The 12,500-nt window shown below is 50.8% G+C and overlaps 1 protein-coding gene across 9 annotated transcripts in view; it reads right to left on the bottom strand.

The window, feature by feature from the left end:
• Nucleotides 1-12,500, bottom strand: part of LOC113800342 (serine-rich adhesin for platelets) — a 631,319-nt gene that overhangs the window by 286,181 nt on the left and 332,638 nt on the right. The window contains exon 1 of one of the 9 annotated variants that reach the window (XM_070132713.1): nucleotides 10,893-10,932. The exons of 7 other annotated variants lie outside the window; for them this stretch is intronic. The gene's annotated coding sequence lies outside the window, so the exon portion shown is untranslated. One more of the 9 variants, XM_070132714.1, reaches the window with a different exon arrangement.

Below are 12,500 nucleotides of genomic sequence, written 5' to 3'. Positions count from 1 at the left end.
CCCGTGCTTTGGGGTGGCGAGCGGTCAAAATAAGTTCGGAAGCGGAGGAGAAAGAGGAACGCCTGGAAAAGACAACGAAACGGAGGGAAGAGGCAGACGAGTGCCAAACGCGGACAGTTTAAAAAGGGAGACTGAAAGAAAGAACCAAGAAAGGAAAATCATATGTTTCTACTCCATATAATATACTTCTAACCATCACCCATACATCCCCTTGAATAACCAGGAAATGATCAACACAGATGTCTCTATCAGGCTAAAAGTAATATTACTCCAATCACAATTTAGCGTTTGATTATGGTAATGAGCGAGACCACGGCGCCTTTGATATAATTACGCAGGCATCCGCATAATGAATCTCTCCCGCGCCACGACGCCGGAGGATGCTCGGCCGCCAAGACTCCGCGTGCAGTTGCAGGGGCCCGGTTGCAATCGCTTGCCGCTAACATTTCGCTTCTTGTTCGCCCTGCCATAACCAGCTCTAAAAAAAAGAGCACACAAATTGCAACACCCGTTTCCCCGCCTCTCGCAACACAACCCGCGAAGCTTTTTTTTATCAACAGTAAAATTTATATGCCTCGGTCGCAGCCCCGCCGCCCGACCAGCAATTCCATTCCGCGAAGACAAATCTATCTGAGAAAACAGTATTTCCCTCTGTCACCGGGAAGCCACCAAGCGCCCCGCTCCGAGGGACTTTTAGCGGCCATTTAATGTCAAAACAAAACGACGTCGCGGAGTAAAAGTTTAGCGGCTTAGCGGCCCCTTATTTGTCGAAAGTGACAACCACTCGAGGGCGAAAAAACAAGCTTTTCCCGAAGAGCCTGGGAACCATTCCAAATTCTGCGTCCGGGTGGCGGCCGCGTGCGCGCTCCTCCGAGGAAAGGGCTAGCTTGCTTTACTTTCATCTACTCCGTTCTAGGCTTGATGGAAATTTCCAAAAGCCGCTGTTGACACGAAGAGTTTGGCCGTGACAGCTGTTGTCTTCGTTCTGCATTCATTTTCTCTCGGCGGCTGCGAGGCCCTTTTCAAGCCTGCCACGACGATGGCCTCTACGGTAATCTCTCTCTCTCTCTCTCTCTCTCTCTCTCTCTCTCTCTCTCTCCCTCTCTCTTTCTCTCTCCCTCCCTCTCCCTCCCTCCCTCTCCCTCTCCCTCCCTCTCCCTCCCTCCCTCTCCCTCTCCCTCCCTCTCCCTCTCCCTCTCCCTCTCCTCTCCCTCCCTCTCCCTCCTCTCCCTCTCCCTCCTCCCTCTCCTCCCTCCCTCCCTCCCTCTCCCTCTCCTCTCCCTCCTCCCTCTCTCCCTCCCTCTCCATCTCTCCCTCCCTCCCTCTCCTCCCTCCCTCTCCTCCCTCCCTCCTCCCTCCTCTCCTCCCTCCCTCCTCTCCTCTCCTCCTCCTCTCTCTCTCTCTCTCTCTCTCTCTCTCTCTCTCTCTCTCTCTCTCTCTCTCTCTCTCTCTCTCTCTCTCTCTCTCTCTCTCTCCCTCTCTCCCTCTCCTCTCCCTCTCCCTCTCCCTCTCCCCCCTCTCTCTATCTCCCTCTCCCTCTCTCTCCCTCTCCCTCCCTCTCTCTCCCTCTCTCTCCCTCTCCTCTCTCCCTCCTCTCCCTCTCTCCCTCCCTCCCTCCGTCTGCTTTGCTTCCTTTGCTTTCCTTTCCTTTGCTCTTGCTTTCCTTCTCCCTCTCCTTCCTTCCCTTTTCCTCTCCCTTCTCTTTCCTTTCCTTTCCTTTCCTTTCCTCTCCCTCTCCCTCCTTTCCTTTTCCCTCTCCCTCTCTCCTTTCCCTTTCTCCTCTCTCTCTCTTTCCCTTTCTCTTTCCTTTTCCTCCCTTTCCCTTCCTCCCTTTCCTCTCCCTCTCTCCCTCCTCCTTCCTCTCCCTCTAACTGTCAGTCAGTCACACACACACACACACACACACACACACACACACACACACACACACACACACACACACACACACGCACACGCACACGCACACGCACACACACACACACACACACACGTACATATATATATATATATATATATATATATATATATATATATATATATATATACATATATATAACGTATATATTTTCTGGACGAAGCTAGCATACGAACGCGACAAGGGAACCCAAATCTTCTTAGGCCAAAGTCAACGAATAGTAAATGCTTTCTAGCCGAAGGAAAGTGACGGTGAACGCAACGCTTTTTGCCGCTCACTTTTTTTTTTTTTTTTTTTTTTTTGGAAAATAAGCAACACGGTGGTTTCGCTTCAGAGAGAAAGAAAGAAAAATAATAATAATACCAAAAGAAACATCTGTGTAAGAGAAATTTTGACGAAACGTAAATATTCAGCGGTCAGCGCGTGCGTTCAACATACACACAACAAAAAAAATAACAATAATAAAAAATAATAAAAAAAAATATATATATATTAAAAAAAACAGCTCGCTTCTCGGCCAAAGCAGAGCGCTCGTGTTATAGATTTCTATGATTACACGTCCTGCAGCGACACGAGAAAGCGCTTACCGTGATGGATCTACACGTAATAATGACGGCAGTTATTCGCAGCCTTTGTACCCTCGATCCCGAAGTCACATCGCGTCTGGCAACTACAAATGATATTAAGTAAAGCGCCGAAAAATCACACGTGAAAAAGTGCTGTCAAGTGAATTTTTGCGTCCGTTTCGTCAAGCAAAACGTCCCTTTTTGTGGCGAGCAGACAAAAAATCGTGCGTTCGGAAATAATTATATTTTGCAAGCCCAGTCACGTCACATGCGCAAAAAAAAACAAAAGTATAAATACATAGGGAAAGGTAATTTAGCGCCGAGGGGAACGAGACGCAAGCTCAAGTAAAAATGGAAAAAAAGAGAAAAGGAAGACACGCCAGACAAGGACGGCGTCCATACTTTCTCCCGAGAGCGACGGAAATTTTGTCATTCCAAACTTCACAACTGATATTCTTTCCTTCAACTTAACGTGAGAGAAAGTCTAGTTTTTAGCAGTTAACGTCTCTTGAAATGCAAACGCATATCCTGAGCGGGAGCTGGCGCGGCCTCGGCAGGAGCAGACGGCAGCCAGGGCGCTGCAACGATTCGCTCAACGCAACGTGCAAGTAAATGATTCTTTTAAATGTGTTAACAAGTCTTCTATAAATAGAGATCTACTTCATATCCTTTGCTAATCAGCTTGTGGGATTCCCTTTCCAGCTCAAGCACCGCTTCAAAGGCCATCCCTCCGCTGCGCCAAAGGGCCGGCGGACAAGTCCTCCCTCTCCGCGCCAAACACGAGGGCGCAGCGCAATAAGCCCGGCACGCGCGCACCTCCTGACTACCTCCCTCGCTTCCTACATTCCGTATGGCTCGGCCTGTCCAGAAAAACAAATGGGAGTGTCACCGCTCCGCCGGGGCCGAGCTCCCCTTTTCCTCGGGTGGCTGCAGGGCGAGCGAGTCTACCCGCACTCACCTGACTCGCCTCGCACGCGCTCAGCGAGGCTCGTTCGCCAGCCGCCCTCGACGACCTCGCGCTCGACCATTGCCGTCGCCACGCACTAGGGGCCTCTCCCTCACCCAGGCGAGCGATCGCCGGACTGAACCAGTAATTCTAGTAACATGGTCTGCCGAAACATAATACACGCTCATACACACATAAACACATGTATACATACATAGATGCATACATGTGTGCAAACAAATATGGTACAGATACACTCATACTTGAATTAACACACAAATACAGTATAAGCATACATACATACGTACATCATACATACATGCATAGATAAATGTGTGTTATTCAATCTGCATTTCAAAAACAAACAAACAGCAACCTATCCTTTGTGCTAATCACACAGATTATGTAATTCGTAACGCAAATACTATCTTTGTTGAGCTCATACTCTGGTTAACAAACACAGCTCTGTAAGCTATATAAAAATTATCAAAGAGAACTGATAATATCATCCTGGTAATTGCTTTTTTTTTTACAAATGCATAAACCTATTCAACAAAAATATAACCACAAGGATATGCATATAAGTTCATACAAACACACACACATACATGCACACACATATATACATATATACATATATACATATATATAAATGAATAGATACATACAAACATATAAATATATATATATATATATATATATATATATATATATATATATATATATATATGTGTGTGTGTGTGTGTGTGTGTGTGTGTGTGTGTGTGTGTGTGTGTGTGTGTGTGTGTGTGTGTGTGTGTGTGTGTGTGTGTGTGTGCGCGCGCACACACACACACATGTATATGAGAAAACATATATACACAGCTATATACATAAATACAAACACAAACACACATACACACACACACACACATATACATACATGCATGCATACATACACGTATATAGATAGAGAGAGAGAGAGATAGATAGATCGATATACAGATAGATAAAGATACAGATATAGATATATTCATATATATACATACATACATATACATACACACACACACACACACACACACACACACACACACACACATATATATATATATATATATATATATATATATATATATATATATATATATATATATATATATATATATATATATGCATATTCATATACTTATATATTCATATATATATATTCATATATACATATGCATATATATACATATAGATAGATAGATAGATAGATACACAGAAAGATATAGATATATATATTCGTGTGTGTGTGTGTGTGTGTGTGTGTGTGTGTGTGTGTGTGTGTGTGTGTGTGTGTGTGTGTGTGTGTGTGTGTGTGTGTGTGTGTGTGCGTGTGCGTGTGCGTGTGCGTGTGCGTGTGCGTGTGCGTGTGCGTGTGCGTGTGCGTGTGCGTGTGCGTGTGCGTGTGCGTGTGCTTGGGCGTGTGCGTGTGTGTGTTTAGACGTACACACACACACATCCGCATGCAATCAAGCCCCGCAGACGTCCAAGCCTTCGAGTAGATAAGCGACGGCGGAGGGAGATCAGACCAGAAATCACCCCGCTTTTGTTCCCGACCGCGGCCAACGAGGCTGCTTCCACCATAGTCATTACAGCCCGCACTAAAGGGAGATTAAGCCGCCGGTTGTATTTCTCTATTCAACGTAGAAATTAATTACTCGGAGCCAAATAAATCCTTTCATCGCCGTAAAACCACGTAAGAAGGCTCCCTCCCTCTCCGGCCACCACTCGCCCCGGCCGCTCATAATTACACGGGGGCGAGGGAGGCTTTTCACGTTTTTTTAGTGCCAGTAAAGGCGAAATATCACGAAGTAAGTGGTGATATACATGTAATTGGTTCATCAGCCGCTACCGCAATTATGGGCTGACAGCCAACATTAACTGCGGCTTTGTTGTTGCTCGACTGCACTCCCAATTGCTAGCAAATGAACCGGTCCCTTCTTACTGTGCGTCCGTGTCATTTCTCAACGATGCGGGGTCACACAACCGCACGAAAACCGGCCTTGTTTACTCCGCAAGGAACAAACACAACCTCCTCTAAACGAAATCAGCTGAAGAGACCGACATAACATCCATCTACCTCGAGTAGACTGCAGCCTGTGCCCCCTTCCACGGAACCGAACGAATCTGGAACGGGACGAAGGATTCCGGAACGTGTCGCGCCTCCACCTCCGCTACCGTCTTTGACTCTCTTGACTGAACGCCTACAATTATCACAAAATTAATTACGATCTGTTTATGATAGACCTACCAGACGCCCGAAAGAGGTCGAGAGACTGAATGACACGGACAAAAGGAATCACTTAATTGCCACTGCTCCGCCGCCAACGATTCCAGTAATTCGGTCTTTTTCCGAGAATTCATGATAGCCCGAGAGTCCATGATGAGCACAATCACTCGCGGAGTTAAGAACTGAGGACCGCGTCACACCGAGGATGATAATGGAAGTCTACGTCAGGGGGGAAGTCGTGGCCGCGCCGCCTCCTTCCGTGGGCCTCTCTAACAAACGACCTATTTCTAGGCAAATGCGTTCCTTTAAGACTGCGGGGAAATTTACTTTGGTTTTATAATACAGCCAAATATACACATTACTGAATTCGCAAATAAAGTGGGAAGAAGAGAGAGGGGAGGAGGAAAGAAGCGCGAGGGAGAGGGAGGAAATGAACCCAGGAAAGAGGAATGGGAGGAAGGGAGGGAGGGAAAAGGAGGAAAGAAGGGAGAGATGGAGAGAAGGAAAGGGAGAGGGAGGAAATGAACCCAGGAAAGAAGAATGGGAGGAAGGGAGGGAGGGAAAAGGAGGAAAGAAGGGAGAGATGGAGAGAGGGAAAGGGAGAGGGAGGAAATGAACCCAGGAAAGAAGAATGGAAGGAAGGAAGGGAGGGAGGGAAAAAGAGGAAAAAAGGGAGAGATGGAGAGGGGGACAGAGAGGGAGAGGGGAGGATATGAACCCAGGAAAGAAGAATTGAATGAAGGTGGATGGAGGGAAAGGAGGAATAGATGGAAAGAGGGAGAGGGAAAGGGAGAGAAGAGAAGGAGAAAATGAGCCCAGGAAAGAAGAATGGAATGAGGATGGATGGAAGGAAGGGAAGGAGTGGAAAAAAAGAGGAAAGATGGGGAGAGAGGGAGAGGGAGAGAGAGGAAATGAGCCCAGGAAAGATGAACGGAATGAAGGTGGGATGAAAGGAAGGGAGGGAGAGGGAAAAAGAGGAAAAAGGGGAGAAAGGGAGAGGGAGGAAATGAGCCCAGGAAAGAAGAATGGAATGAGGGAGAGACAGAGACAGACAGACAGATAGGTAGATAGATAGGATATAGATAGATAGATAGATAGATAGAGAGAGAGAGAGAGAGAGAGAGAGAGAGAGAGAGAGAGAGAGAGAGAGAGAGAGAGAGAGAGAGAGAGAGAGAGAGAGAGAAACAGACAGAGAGAGAGAACGCAAACCAACCTATCCACACAGTCACAAAGAAATACAAACGCCTACAGAACACACAGACGCAAACCTAAAAACACACGGGAAGACACACAACCAGATGTAGACACACGGGCATACAAAGACGCATACATCAAAGAAAATAAACCTGCCAAGTAAAAGTCCCTTGTAATCACAGTAAATATTGGTTCGCGCTTAATGGATAGTGTCAAGATGAGGCATTAAAGAGAGGTAGGCGAGGCGAGCGCGCGCGCGTGCACGCCTGCTTGGCTCCAGGGTAAACATGGAAGGGAAATATTCGCCCGCGACGAAACAGCCTGACAAACACCCCTGCTTGATCGCTTGCTCGGGGGACACAGGGGCGAGCGGCGCAGGGGGGAGGCACAGGGGTAGGGGCACAGGGGTAGGGCACAGGGTAGGGGTACAGGGGTAGGGGTACAGGGGTAGGGGCACAGGGGTAGGGGCACAGGGGTAGGGGCACAGGGGTAGGGGCACAGGGGTAGGGGTACGGGGGTAGGGGTACAAGGGGTAGGGGCACAGGGGTAGGGGTACAGGGAAAGAGACGGGGGGGGGAGAGAGGGAGAGAGGGAGGGAGGGAGGGAGGGAGAGAGAGAGAGAGAGAGAGAGAGAGAGAGAGAGAGAGAGAGAGAGAGAGAGAGAGAGAGAGAGAGAGAGAGAGAGAGAGAGAGAGAGAGAGAGAGAGAGAGAGAGAGGCAACTAAGAGAAACAGGAGGAAAAAGGAGGGTGCGAGCCGAGGAGGATAGCCCTACGCAGGATCCAGCGAGAGGAAGGAGAAGGAGGAGGAGGCGCGACGAGACGAGAGGAAGGAGAAGGAGGAGGAGGCGCGAGGAGACGAGAGGGCGAAGAGCAAGCGGGAGAGGCTTTGGCTAGCGAAGATGAGGAGGCAGCAAGACGGATCAGCCTCCGCGGGCCAAGCGCCCAAGGAGGAGCGGCAATAATACCCGGGCAACGTAATTAAAAAAATAAATACGCGCGCATAAAATCTAATGGCACCGGAAACGAGATTCGCTGTTAATATCCTCAAAAAACGTAACGTCAAATAAGGCATCGGTGGAGCTTGATTATATATGTTTCATAAAACGAAATGAATGTCGCCGTAACTCTCGCTAAACCAACAGGACGAGGGAATATATCTCGCACTCGGCGGGCGAGGCCGGGACAGACCCGACATGGCACTCTCCAGGGCCAGAGAAAGACCGATAACGAAGGACACCTTCCCTGCCTCGAGGGCGCGCGGGGAAGCCCCTCCCCCGGCGGCGACATCAGAGGCTGCAGCCGCTCATCATTCGCATTATCACCCACCGGGCCACCACCTGCCTGGCACTCGCCCGCGCCATAAACACCGCCACTGTAACCCTTTCTGGCACTCATCTGAACCTCCACCCGCACAGCCTGCACGGGGGCTCGGTGCCTTCCCCTCCGACTCTGTCACTGTGTATGTGGGCGTAGGCGTGAGTGAGTGAGTGAGGGTGTGTGTGTGTGTGTGTGTGTGTGTGTGTGTGTGTGTGTGTGTGTGTGTGTGTGTGTGTGTGTGTGTGTGTGTGTGTGTGTGTGTGTGTGTGTGTGTGTGTGTGTGTGTGTGTGTGTGTGTGTGTGTTTGCGCGCGCGCGTCCTTACATGTGGCATGTGTGCCGTGTGTGCGTGAGTATGCGTGGTTCTGTGATACGTGTGTACAAGCGTGTGCGTGCATCTGTTTGCGCTCACTCGCTATATGCACAGACAAGCGGGCGTGCAAACAGTGCCATCGCGGACAAGCAAACCCGGCACGCGACCCACCCGGCAGTCAACGGGCGAGCCACGGCACCCGGCGCGAGGGAGACCCGACCCATAAGGCGAGCCACGGCGCCCGGCGCGAGGGAGACCCGACCCATAAGGCGAGCCATGGCGCCCGGCGCGAGGGAGACCCGACCCATACGGCGAGCCACGGCGCCCGGCGCGAGGGAGACCCGACCCATAAGGCGAGCCACGGCGCCCGGCGCGAGGGAGACCCGACCCATAAGGCGAGCCACGGCGCCCGGCGCGAGGGAGACCCGACCCATAAGGCGAGCCACGGCGCCCGGCGCGAGGGAGACCCGACCCATAAGGCGAGCCACGGCGCCCGGCGCGAGGGAGACCCGGACCCATCAGGCGAGCCACGGCGCCCGGCGCGAGGGGGACCCGGACCCATCAGGCGAGCCACGGCGCCCGGCGCGAGGGGGACCCGACCCATAAGGCGAGCCACGGCGCCCGGCGCGAGGGAGACCCGACCCATAAGGCGAGCCACGGCGCCCGGCGCGAGGGAGACCCGACCCATAAGGCGAGCCACGGCGGCCGGCGCGAGGGAGACCCGACCCATAAGGCGAGCCACGGCGCCCGGCGCGAGGGAGACCCGACCCATAAGGCGAGCGCGGGAATCAACACATAAAGGATCTTTTTTCCATCTCCGCCGCCGTTGCCTCCACACGAGCGCGGCCTCCAAGCTGTCCTCGGGGGATCGTTGCCTCGCTCCTCGCAGCCTCTTGCAACACCTACGTTGTCTTCGCCGCCGCGCTCGGGTGACGCGGACCTTAACGCTGTGCTGCTTTTCTCTTGCAAATGTGCAACTGCTAACAGCGATTCCATTCTTTTGTTGCAGCCATTGTAAAGTGTGCAATGTTGCAAAGCAATGCGCGCATCATGGCAGCACTAGCATGAAAAAATTAAATGAATTCATTTATATGTTCACCTACACACACACACACACACACACACACACACACACACACACACACACACACACACACACACACACACACACACAAATGCATATATGTAATATCTTCAGTCCCTGGCGACCCCGTGAAACAAGCGAACAGCAACCGGCCGCGGAGGCCACAGTCGCCCCCAGTGCCTGCTCCTCCACCTCCGGACGGGGGCGACCCGACTGGAAACTACAGCGGCCGCGGCGTCACATTCCCCGTCGCGTGTTCCCCTCCGCGGGGCTGCCTTGCGAACACCGCGGCGCTCACCAACGGAAATATTAACTCATAAAATCTGAACACACGGCCATTGACAGGGTCCCGGTTCGCTGTGAATTTCCACTTTGCTGGACTTCCATCATACGCGCACTTTTTCAATGTTTAGTCATGGTCGCGATTTTTTTTTTCCATTTTTTTTCTTTTCGGGGGCAGTCAAAGGCACATACATGGGACCACGATCGCGACACACGTACAATCTTACACATTTTCACAAGCTCCTTCTCTCACTCGTTTCCTTTCATACTCCTTTCGTTTCATCTCTCTCTCTCTCTCTCTCTCTCTCTCTCTGTCTCTCTCTCTCTCTCTCTCTCCTCCTCTCTCTCTCTCTCTCTCTCTCTCTCTCTCTCTCTCTCTCTCTCTCTCTTTAATACTTTTTTCCACCGTGTTTCAGCTCCCACATATTTTTTTTCAACTTCCGACTATCCATTCCCATCCTCTCTCTCTCCTTTCCTATTCTCTCTTCCTTCGCCTTTCCTCTCGCCTCTTTCCCTTTCGTCGCACCCCCCCCCCTCCCCTCCCCCTCCCTCCCACCGACAATTCCCTTTCTCATGCAACTTCCCCGCGCCAAATCGCACCTCAAGTCAAAAGGACGACGACCACATTTGCTTGCTCCAACCACAGCGCCAGGGAGTGGGACCTCCTTGGGGACCGGACCACGAACAGCCTCATTCACTCCGCGTGTTGTTATTCATTAGGCTCGTTCCGTTCACGCGCGTCGCATTCCTTAAACTGCACGTGTTGGGAATCGCCCCCTTTTTTTCCCATTTGGCGATTCTCACGTTTCGCACAAATTACGTTCCGATTACTTCTTCCCACTTTTCTCGTACGTGATTTTTTTCTTCTTCTTCTTCTTCTCGGCGTAACGTGAGTGAGTGGGTTCGCATATCACAGCCTCTGCACCGCCTTCCCTTCCTTTTAGCACCACTATTGCCACCACTTCTGCCACCGGACACCATTCCCGGCAACCTTTCCTTCGGTGGCGGCCATAAATACCGTGCGGCGGCCGTCCGCGCTTCCACCAGACTACACCAACACTGAGGGTATGCGGGCAGACTCATCCCCCCCCCCCTTCCTCCGCCCTACCTCCCGCGGGTGCCAACCTCGATGCCAAAAGGGGAGAGCGAACGGCTGTGCCACGCGAGGAAGTGACAGGCGCGACCCCAGCGACGACGCTCCGGTCAGGTCGGCGCCTTCAAGTGGGCGACGTCTTGCGTGATTCGTAATCAAAATACACATTTGCAGACGCCTATTTGCCCGCATTGTGGTATTTCATTTACTTGTGCTAGACCCTGACCAAGACTGAAAAGTATACTTTATAGTTGAGAATAAAGCTTTTTTCCTCATTTTCAAGCTTATTTCATCAAGAAATTTCCTTTTGTTCAGATACACAAAGGGGAAAACCCTCTCCATGACTGCACGGTGAGTCTTCATTCTACGACGCTGAAGTCATCGATGCATGTGTTTCACGCTGACATGTTCTCAGGTGCCGCCAAGCGCCGAGAAAAGCACAACGAGTAGCAGTTGTTGTCTGTGTTTTCTCTCACCCTTCCTCTCTTCCCTCCTCCCGCCTTTCCTTGCTCTCGCTCGCTCGCTCGCTCTCTCTCTCTCTCTCGCTCTCTCTTTGTTTCTCCCGCTCTCTCGCTCTCTCTCTCTCTCTCTCTTTCCTTCTCCCTCTCCCTGTCATCCCCTCTCCTTACCCCCAACTCCTTTCTAACTCCCTGCTCCCTAGCTCCTCGCCCACTTCCTCCCTGCTCCCTTTTTCACTCTCTCTTTCCTCCTTCTTCCCTCCTTTCCCCCCTACCTTTCTCTCTCTCTCTCTCTCTCTCTCTCTCTCTCTCTCTCTCTCTCTCTCTCTCTCTCTCTCTCTCTCTCTCTCTCTCGCTCTCTTTCCTCCCTCCCTCTCTCTTTCCTCCCTCCCTTCCGCCCAACCTTTCTCTTTCCTCCAACCTCCCTCCCTACCACCCTTTCTCGATCCCTTCTTCCCTTTCTCTCCCCTGTCCCTCCCTCCCTAGCGGTAAATTATAGTAAAAGTAATTACAAAATAACAACAACAACAACAGTTACAACTCCTAGCTTTAGAGAGGCTTCCAATTCACGTCGACATCTTTTCGTTGACCCAGTTAGAGAAACACGGAACAAAAACTGTTTTTTATAGACATCAAAACAGACAATGCAAATGTTTATATCTCCGAAAACCAACGCGGGTAAACACGCTCCGCCGCACGCACGAACTCGCAGCTGGTGATTCCGTTTCGTGATTCGATGCCTCACGAATGATCCTCCTCCTCCTCTTCTGCATTTCCGGCTGCAAATAAAAGCTCATCCAGTATTCCCGGTAGTCGAACCGGGCGCATAAATTCGACCCGGGAGAGGTTCCGGGTCCGCCGGAATTAGAAGCAGATGAGAAAGGGGCGAGATAGGCCTACTCCTGAGCCTTACAATTTTCCGCCGAGAATGAAAGGGCTTTGCTCGCGACCCACTTCACAACCCGTGTGTGGATCTTCGCTTTTCTCATTAGTCCAAGCTCAAAGCACTAAGATCCTTTTCGTATGTAATGATACACACAATCCTAGTTCAAATGCTCGCTGTTTATTCTTAAGG

Source organism: Penaeus vannamei, chromosome 18, assembly GCF_042767895.1.
Source record: "Penaeus vannamei isolate JL-2024 chromosome 18, ASM4276789v1, whole genome shotgun sequence".
NCBI classification, from domain to species: Eukaryota; Metazoa; Arthropoda; class Malacostraca; order Decapoda; family Penaeidae; genus Penaeus; species Penaeus vannamei.
Note: the sequence above shows the minus strand (reverse complement) of the source record. Positions and strands in the feature narration are given on the sequence as shown.